The sequence below is a fragment of the Lathyrus oleraceus genome, chromosome 4, assembly GCF_024323335.1.
Source record: "Lathyrus oleraceus cultivar Zhongwan6 chromosome 4, CAAS_Psat_ZW6_1.0, whole genome shotgun sequence".
Lineage (NCBI taxonomy): Eukaryota > Viridiplantae > Streptophyta > Magnoliopsida > Fabales > Fabaceae > Lathyrus > Lathyrus oleraceus.
The window spans coordinates 298,991,948-299,002,003 of NC_066582.1; positions in this window are offsets into that span (position 1 = coordinate 298,991,948).

A 10,056-nucleotide genomic window follows, 5' to 3' on the forward strand; every position below is an offset into this window, starting at 1 on the left:
TGGACACTTAAAAATAATTTTAAACAATTAAAAAAATGCAAAATCAATTAATTCATGAAAAATATTAATAATGATCCAAAAAATAATTTAAATTCAGAATATGAAAGAGAAAACTATTTGAATTTTTTTGGTGAAAGTCCCATATTTTTTGGATAAATATTAAATTTAATCTGAATTATTGAAGAAAATGCAATTAAAATAAAATTTCAGAAATTCTAAATTACGTGGACCATCAGATCTCCCTCATTAATTGAGGTGGCAGATCTGATGATCCAAAACGCGCGTTCCACATGTACCTTAGTCAACTGCGCTGTACCAATGGTAATTAAAACAACCGCTCAGGATTAAAACGTGATACATGGATCCTATGGTTCACAGCCTTGCCAAGTCATCGCCGGAGCTAGAGCTCCGGTCATCTTCTTCTGTGGACCTCACCAGACTGGTCAAGATGAACCATCACCAAAAAGAAAAACAAGGATATGACCTTGAAGAAAAAATGGAATTGAACTCGAATCTGACCTCCATTCACTCCAATTCCAAATATATTGAGAGATATGTGGAATTGAAATTTGAGGTACATGAACTGAGTTGCTTCGATTTGGCCTCAAAGCAACTCAATCTTCTTGCCTACATTGGTAGGACTTCAGACAACCAAAGAATCAATGGAATTGAGCAAGAATTTGAGAGAATCGAAGAGTTTAAAATTTCTGCAAATTACCTTCAATGGAGGTCTGAACACGATGGATCTTGATCTGGCTTGTGCTTGGACTCACTCCACTTGCTTGCAGGAAGAGAATTGAAAGGTTTAGAAGCAATGGATTTCTAGAGAATTGAATCCCAAAATAGTGGAGATTCAAGCTCAAATTCAAACGAATTTATCAGGTTTATCCTATGAGAGTAAAGGGTTTTCAATGGGGGATCGAAGCTGACGCCATGGTGTTCTTAATTCTGAGCAATTGAAGCTCTATTTATAGTTGAATCGTGTGATATTTGCACACTCACTTTCACTTTCCAAAATTGGAAAATGATGATGCAATGGTGCATGGGCGCGCATAGGCCCATGAAATGATAGCTTAAGGTCCAAATTTGAAGATCAGATGCTTTGAAGTTAGCTTAGATTGCAAGGCACATGTACATTGATGTTTGAAGTTGGATCCATGCCAAATGATATCAGCCTGTTTAAGCCATACGCAACCTATGCATTTCTCATCCAAAATGAATGAATTTGAGCTCTTTGGAAAGGTGAGATCAAGAGGAACAAGTTTGATGTTGAACACTTTTTCATTTGGAGCTTGGAACTTGGATAAATTTGAGGTGGAAATTTGGAAAACTTTGACATATAAATTTTTTTCTAAGTGTCAAGCCATATGTCTCAATATTCCACCTTGCTTAACTTTTTATAGGAGCTTCAAATGAGAAACGTGTCTTCATAAAAGTTGTAGATATCTCAAACACCTTCAAAATAGTCACCAATTTCATGTCATTTGGATTTTAAATGATAGAGTTATGCATTTTTGAAGTTTGGAAAAATCACTTGATCTATGGTATAGGTCAAAAGTGACCTATAATGTAGCCTCATATAACATGCTCAAAAAGGTTGAATTAGCTCCCACTCCAAACATAAAAGTTGAAGTAGACACATTGAATTTTATTGTGCAACTTGGAAATCTTTCATATCATAAAAATTGAGCAAGTTATGGCCTTGGAAAGTTGACTTTCAAATTAGGGTTTAGACAAAATGACCTATAATGTTTCAACATAGAAAATGATTTTACAAGAAAAACTAGATCTAGGTCTCAACATAAAAGTTGTTTATAATGTCATTTAGACTAAGTTTTCTCTTGGAATAATTTTGATATGGTGAAAAGTGTAGGAGATAGGGTCTAGGGACACCCAATTTTGATTAGATGAATTCATCTGGCCAACCACCATCAACCAACTTGCTAACTTTCAATTCTCTTGTATTTATTGGATCATGGTAGATCATATATGAATAATATGATGAATTTTTAAGTGTCCCTTGAGGAATTTGATCAATTGGTGAGATAGCTTGTTGGAGAAGTTACTCAAGATTCCCAATCAAACTAGGGTTTCCAAGGCAAATCACCCTCAAACTCTTGAAGAAAACTTGATCAATATAAAATGTAGAGATCATTTGGAATCATATATGATGTTCATAACCATTCTTGAATCAATTCTTGGTTGTGCTCTTTGTTCATGAGGGTCTCAAACCCTAGATGTAATCATGATGAATCAATGAGATCATGCCCTTCCTATAAAAGAGTTAGACAAATGCAAAGACATATTTTTGGTATTTTGGTTAGTGAAATGATAAAATACAAGTATGATATAATCACAAAGTTCTTTGTGATCTCTCCCAAAACAAACCAAATGAAAGAAGGGTAAGGAGGATGCCAAGATATGATCATAATGTGTATGCTTATGATGGAATTACATGAGGGATCTTAGGGTTAAAATTGGGGTATTACAACTGGAAATGACATGTCCTTTGTGAAAAGGTTTTTGAATTCCCTAAGGCAAAAAATTGAGGTTGGTGGGTTGTGATTAATTTTAGAGTGGGAGACAGGTATTAGACCATAAGCTGAGTATGATCGGCAATCCGAGCATTCGGGAGCTAAAAGAACAAGTGCATCCTGACCTCTATTTTCATCCAAAATGCTTTTTTATATGAAATTTATGAAGCGAGTTTTATCATTGATACATAAAGGGAGACAAACATTTAACCACAGACTAAGTACGACCGACAATCAGAATACTCGAGAGCCGAAAGGACAATTGCATCCTGACCTGTCTTTTTCGCCCTAGGAGGACCGAATTAAACTCGTTTATTTAAAGTATTTTTTAATGGAGGACAAATATTAGGCCACAAGCTAAGCACGACCGATAACCCAAGTACTTGATAAGTGGTATGTAAAAGTACGTACACCCCATCCTTTTTCATCTGGTTAATTGTAAAATGGTTTTGAAAATGACAAGTATTTGAAGTTGAATAGAACAAAATGTGTGAATTAAAGTAAAGAGGTACTTGACGTTGGACCAAGCACTCATGTTGCATTCAATTAAGTTTGATTTGGAGAAACACTTGACGTTTGATCAAGTAGTTTTTGTTCTTTCTAAAAAGGTCCTTTTTAGATCGTTTTTTATTATTTCTGAGTTAACGAATGAGTGAGAAAAACAATAAAATGGAAAGAAATAAAATTGTTACATGTTCATGGGAGTGGGATACATTTTTATCAAATGGGGGATAATCATACACCTGTTACCACGAAATATTCCTAAGGCAGGTTGAAAGCACAAGTAATGAAAGAGTCCTGTGAATGAGGGGATCATACCCTACCAAAAGGTAAAAAGATGTTGAAAGCAAGCAAGAAAGAAAAACAAACCAAAGGACGAGGCCGACAGGGAAAACTGGCTCCGTCGACAGGCCATTATGTCGACCAACGCGAGGTTTGGAACTTAAAGAATTCTAATCAAAAGGGCAGAAGACAGCTTCGCCCTAACGTCTGGGCGGGAGAAATTTGAAATTTAAAACAAAATAGCAGTTCCAAAAGAAATAAGAGTGCCATAACGTGGAGCAGTTAGCAAGACATGGGTGCGGCGGTTATGCAGATCGTGTGTCATAACATCTGCTAGTTTCTAGGAAGTTAGCTTAGGAGTAGTTTTCCTCTAGTTTAGTATAAATAGGAGTATCCCACAAGGGGCTCAGGGTGTTCACTTGTACTACGAAATCACTTGTAAGAAAACTTCCCATTCCCAGCGCGAGGAAGCAAGAGTTTCTCTGAGAGTGCTATGTACGTGAATCACCACAATTATTTCAATGCAACTTCCCTACTTTTCAATTGTTCCTGTTGAACATTTTATCTTAATTTCTTTTGTTTTTGAGTTATCATTTTACGTTGTCGTTTACGCTGTCGACACTGACTCTATCACGATCGTAGAGTTCACCAAAAGCGTGTTTGTAGTATACATCTTTTGAATGTTGTAGCGCTGTCGGTCACGAGTCACCTACAGGCGATAACATTGTATAAAACCGTTCGTGTGGAAAAGCCCTACGCTTGTTCGACACTTTGTTGGGAGTCGTTCCTCACAAAGTCATTTCGTCGAAGTTTGAACAAGTCTCACTTGCACTAGCACATGTCCTAGGATCAATTGGTTGATCCTGCAAGTAACCCTTCGTTTTAAGTCTAGGGAGGACTAGCGGTTGTTTACCAATTTCCACAGTAAACAAAATGGCACGCCCAGTGGGACCGTGCTAGAGCAGTTACGAAATTGCATGAAACATAAAAGTGGCAAGTTATATAATAAGCCACGAAGTAATGTGAAGATGTCAGAAACTAACACTGATGAAGTTCCACGAGGGACTTTATCCAATACGGAAACAATAGTTTAACAGGTTGTCATCTTGCCTCCGATGACAAGTGCAGCCCTAACCATGTCGACTACGGGTGCGGTTGGAACATCAATTCCTCAGCCTCCACTGGGGGGTTCAGGATCAACGATAACGACGTTCAGACCTTACGTGCCTCGCTTTGGCACCACAGATCCGCTTTATGGAATGTCGTATTCCTTAATGCCTGGATATCGGTCGACATCCAGTGCAACACTGTTTTCAAAAACAAACCCTCCCTTGCAAGGATCAGCATAAGGGGCAATATAAGGAACACTACTCAGAACAGAACCATGCCGCTGTCGAACACTTCAGTAGCGGTGTTGAGACAGCAAATGAACGATAGTAACCATGAATTGGTTAACATGTTGACCAACCAGATGGGCACAGTCTTCAATCCACTAATACAAGAATCTGCTGAGACAAACAGACAGGTGGCGAACCAATTGACGCGTTTATGCAATTTTCTGGGGGCACCGGCCCGACATATAACGCCAACGATTAGACCGACTGTTCCTGTGCAGATAGAGATAGGGGCAGCGGAGGAGGAGACGGTCCACGAAGGACAAATCATTAGACCCCTGCGACATTAAGGCATCGAATCAGGAGTTGCGGGACGTAACCAGATGGTAATGGTCAACCGATAGCAGGATGCTGATCAAATCGTCGACCAACACCGACAAGAAGACTTGGCGATGGAAAATAATTTGACAACTATTGTCGAAAGGATTATGGCTAGAAATAGCATGGGTGCTACGTTACAAAGCCCATTATACATTTCCCCGTTAGCTGAATTTGTTCTCTAAGCCGAGGCGCCCAGGGGGATGAAAGTGCCGAAGTACACTAAATTTGGGGGCGAGTCTGGTGAATCGACAATAGAGCACGTCGCCAGATACTTAACAGAGTCAGGGGATCTAGCTCATAATGAATGCTTAAGAGTAAAAAACTTCCCTTCCTCTCTGACCAAGGCTGCCTTCACATGGTTTACTTCGTTGGCCCTAAGTTCCATCGACTCATGGGCCAAACTAGAAAAGAAGTTCCATGAACAGTTTTACGAAGGACACTCCAAAGTTAGTTTGGCGGAATTGTCTAGTATTAAGAGAAGGTTCGCTGAAAGTATAGATGATTATCTGAATCGTTTTAGGTCTTTAAAGGCTAGGTGCTTCACACAAGTGCCAGAACATGAACTAGTTCAAATGGCCGCAGGAGGTTTAGATTATTCCATTAGGAAGAAGATAGACCCAACTTTTGTGAAAAGTATGTCACAACTGGCTGACAGAGTCCGACATCTAGAACGATTGAGGCTAGAAAAAATTAGGCACAATAAGTCTAAGAAAGAAAAGGTAGCGTTTGTCGAATACGACGCGACAGACCTAATACGTGAAGCCGATTATGCTTCATCGACCGAATTAGAAATTGACGTGGCTGAACTAAAGCCAGGGTCCGCCTATGAGTGTCGCTCATTGCTGCCTGCGCAAGGAAAGAATCCTGTCGAAAACAACCCAAAATTCCCTTCGAAAACTTATACTTTCGACGTGTCGAAGTGTGAGGAAATTTTTGACTTATTGGTCAAAGATGGGCAGATGGTGGTGCCACCTGGTACTAAAATACCACCGTTGGAACAAAGCCAGAAAAGAGGGTTTTGTAAATATCACAACTATCTTGGTCATAACACCTCTAATTGTTACCTTTTCAAGGATTTGGTTCAGAAAGCGATTCAAGAAGGCAGGCTGAAATTTGCTGGCCGCAGGATGAAGATCGACACTGATCCTCTTCACCAAGTGGAAGCCTTGTTCGTAGGACCAGTCGAGATCAACATGGTTGAGATCAGCGAATATGATGAGGCCAACATGCTGGAGCAAACTGGGGAAAGTCCAGATGTCGATATAGCTGAAGTTTACCCAAGGGCTGATGAAGACTTGGTGGATCTTCTGTATCGCTGCAAAAACAAGGGTTCACAGGTGTGCCTGTGCCCAAGGTGTGGTGTTGTCACCGACAAAATAGCGGCAGAGAATTTCCAGAAACTGCAGCTGGGTAAGAGCAAAAGGAATGTGCCAACCAGGGGTTACCAGAATGAAAGAGGCTCAAAATGGGCTGTGGGAAATCACCCAACAAGGCCTAAAAGCAACGTGTCATCGACCAGTGCTCCTAGAGGTACTTGGATCAAGCCTCAGGAAAGACAAGACACCCTACAAGGGGTTGCTGCTAATACTAGAGGAGGTCTAGCAGTAAACTATAGGCGTGAATTCAAGTCGGAAAAGAGGACTCATATCTCTGAAAACTATTTGGGAAAGAACCCCATGACAAGGACTCAATGGAGACGATTTCAGAGGCGTAAACAGGCTGAAAGAGACGCTGCAAGAGGCATGACCATCAAGGCGAGTACTTAGAAGAAAATTGTGAAGGTCGACACAACGGCGAAAGAACGGATAAGAAAGTATTTCCGTCGACCAACTGAAAAATGTTATGATGAAGCGACTGATGACTTCAATTTAGAATCTGAAGCAAGCCTCGACATCCTGGTCAACATGGTATCAATCCTACCACAAGAATACAAGTGTGTGACTGAAGTCGAAGGGTCAGTGGACAATGCTGAGGCTGAAGAAATGGATTTGCACCAACCAATATGCTATTTTGTATTGAACGATGGTACTGCTGAAAGCCAAGAGGCAGTGTTTGAAAGACCAACGATGAACATGAAAAACCATTTGAAACCACTGCTGATTAGGGCAAAAGTGGAAGGCGTAACCGTCAACAAAATTTTGGTCGACTGTGGTGCCACGGTCAACATTATGCCATACCATATTCTGAGGAAGATTGGCAAGTACGACACCAACATCAGGTCTAATAACGTGGTTTTGTCAGACTATGGAGGAAAGACGAAAAGCACCATGCGAGTAATTATGGTGAATGTTGCAGTAGGTTCAGTGACCAGACCGACACTATTCATGGTGATAGACGCAAGGCCAAGTTACAACTTGCTACTTGGCAGAGAGTGGCTACATGGCGTCAGAGCGGTACCCTCTTCAGCACACCAAAGACTGGTGATTTGGAGAGAGGACGGGGTGGCCGAAAATATCGAGGCCGACCAAGGCTATTTTATGGCCGATGTGAATAATGTCGGCAAGAAGGAGTTTGAAAGAAAGCTGGCCAACATCTCTCCTTGATTCCCAACTGAGGACATATATGCGAATCTAAGTGAAGCTTTCGTCTCTCTAACTCTACATGAGACTCACGACTTCATTTGGGATGTGGAACGCCTAGATGATCCACCATACACAGGTATCCGGCCGACAGGCTGGAGGGATGCCAGTGATGATGTCTGAATTAGAAGCTTTAAGAAAGATTTCGGCATACGTTGCCGAAAACAAAATAAAGTCGGCCATAGAGGCTGAGGAAAACATGGTTGTTGAGGCCTATGCGTTGAATAAAGGAGGGCATATGGCTATTGGGCCAAAACCTCCAGACAAACCAACTTTTGCCAAAGGGGACTTCGACATGCAGCGTCTTGATTGCATTTACGACAGTGAGCCTTTAGGGTTCGAAAAAGACCCAAAGGCACCAGAGAGAATCCAACCAAAAGACCCCTTGGAAGAAGTCTACCTTGGCGAAAATGGCAAGAGAAGGCCAACATATATAAGCACCAACATCGACAACAAACTAAAGTCTGAGGTAATATCCATGCTTAAAGAATTCAGAGATTGTTTTGCTTGGGATTATAATGAAATGTCTGGTTTAAGTAGAGACTTGGTCGAGTTAAAGCTGCCCATAAAAGCTGGAAGAAAGCCAGTGAAGCAGACGCCCAGGCGTTTCGCCCCAGAGATTATGGCAAAGATAAAAACAGAAGTAGAAAGACTCCTAAAAAGCAAGTTTATCCAAACTGCAAGGTATGTCGAATGGTTGGCCAATATTGTGCCAGTCATAAAGAAAAATGGGTCTTTAAGAGTGTGCATTGACTTTAGAGATCTAAATGCTGCCACCCTAAAAGATGAATATGCCATGCCCGTGGCTGAGATGTTGGTCGATTCGGCCGCTGGTTTTGAATATTTAAGCATGTTAGATGGTTATGCTGGATATAACCAAATTTTTATTGCAGAAGAAGACGTGCCGAAGACGGCGTTTCGATGTCCAGGAGCCTTGGGGACATATGAGTGGGTGGTCATGCCGTTCGGCCTAAAAAATGCCGGAGCAACATACCAGAGGGTAATGAACTCAATGTTCCATGACTTCATTGAAGATTTCATGCAAGTCTATATTGATGACATTGTGATAAAATCAAATGGACAACATACTCACGTCGACCATCTCCGAAAAGCCTTCTTGAGGATGAGGAAATGTGGATTAAAAATGAATCCATTAAAATGCGCTTTTTGTGTGCAGGCAGGCGACTTCCTTGGTTTTGTGGTGCACAAAAAGGGCATTGAAGTAAATCAAAGCAAAACAAAAGCCATTATGGACGTCAAGCCTCCGTCGACCAAAAAAGAGCTGCAATCTTTTTTGGGAAAAATAAAATTTCTTAGAAGATTCATATCAAATCTAAGTGGAAAAACAAAAGCGTTCTCCCCACTACTTCGACTGAAGAACGAAGAGTTCAAATGGCAGGATGCACACCAAGAGGCTTTCGACAAAATCAAAGAATATTTGACTAAGCCTCTAATATTGGCCCCTCATGTTAGGCATAGGCCAATGATATTGTATATTGCAGCCTCAGAATCGACTATTGGAAGTATGTTAGTTCAAGAGGATGAAAATTGTGTCGAAAGACCTGTGTATTACCTTAGTCGAATGCTTAATGATCCTGAAACTAGGTATAATAACATTGAAAAACTATGTCTATGCCTGTATTTCTCTTGCACGAAATTGAAGCAATATATCAAGCCTGTTGATGTTTACGTATCTTCTCATTTTGATATTATTAAACATATGCTATCTAAACCAATTTTGCATAGTCGAATTGGGAAATAGGCTTTAGCGTTAACAGAATACTCCCTGACATACATACCCTTGAAAGCGATGAAAGGGCAGGTAGTAGCAGACTTTCTGGTCGACCATTCAGTGGTCGAAATGGAGCAGAATTACGTAGATTTAGCACCATGGAGGCTATACTTCGATGGATCAAGACATAAGCATGAAGCAGGGATAGGAGGAGTCATAATTTCTCCAGATGGAATTCCAGCAGAGTTCAAATACAAAATCGAAGGGGTATGCACCAATAATGAAGCAGAATACGAGTCACTGATCACCGGACTTGAACTACTGCTGGAATTGGGGGCAAGGAATGTCGAATTTATGGGAGATTCAGAGTTAGTGATTAAACAAGTATCAAAAGAATATAGGTGTGTTAAAGAAAATCTGATCATGTACTTCGTGGTTACCATCAGACTGCTCAAGAGGTTTGAGCAAGTCAATCTCCAACACATACCACGGCAAGAAAACCAAAGAGCAAATGATTTGGCACAGGAGGCGTCAGGGTATAAAACGTCGAAAGACCAGGACGAAGAGATCCAAGTAAGAGAGAAAATACGGGCGACAGTATTATCACCGTCAGATCTGGCGATCATGAAGCTGGGGGCAGTAGATAAAAATCATTTTGAAATTTTGACTGTCGACAACGAGGGAGGGAGTGATTGATGTAGACCGCTAGTCGA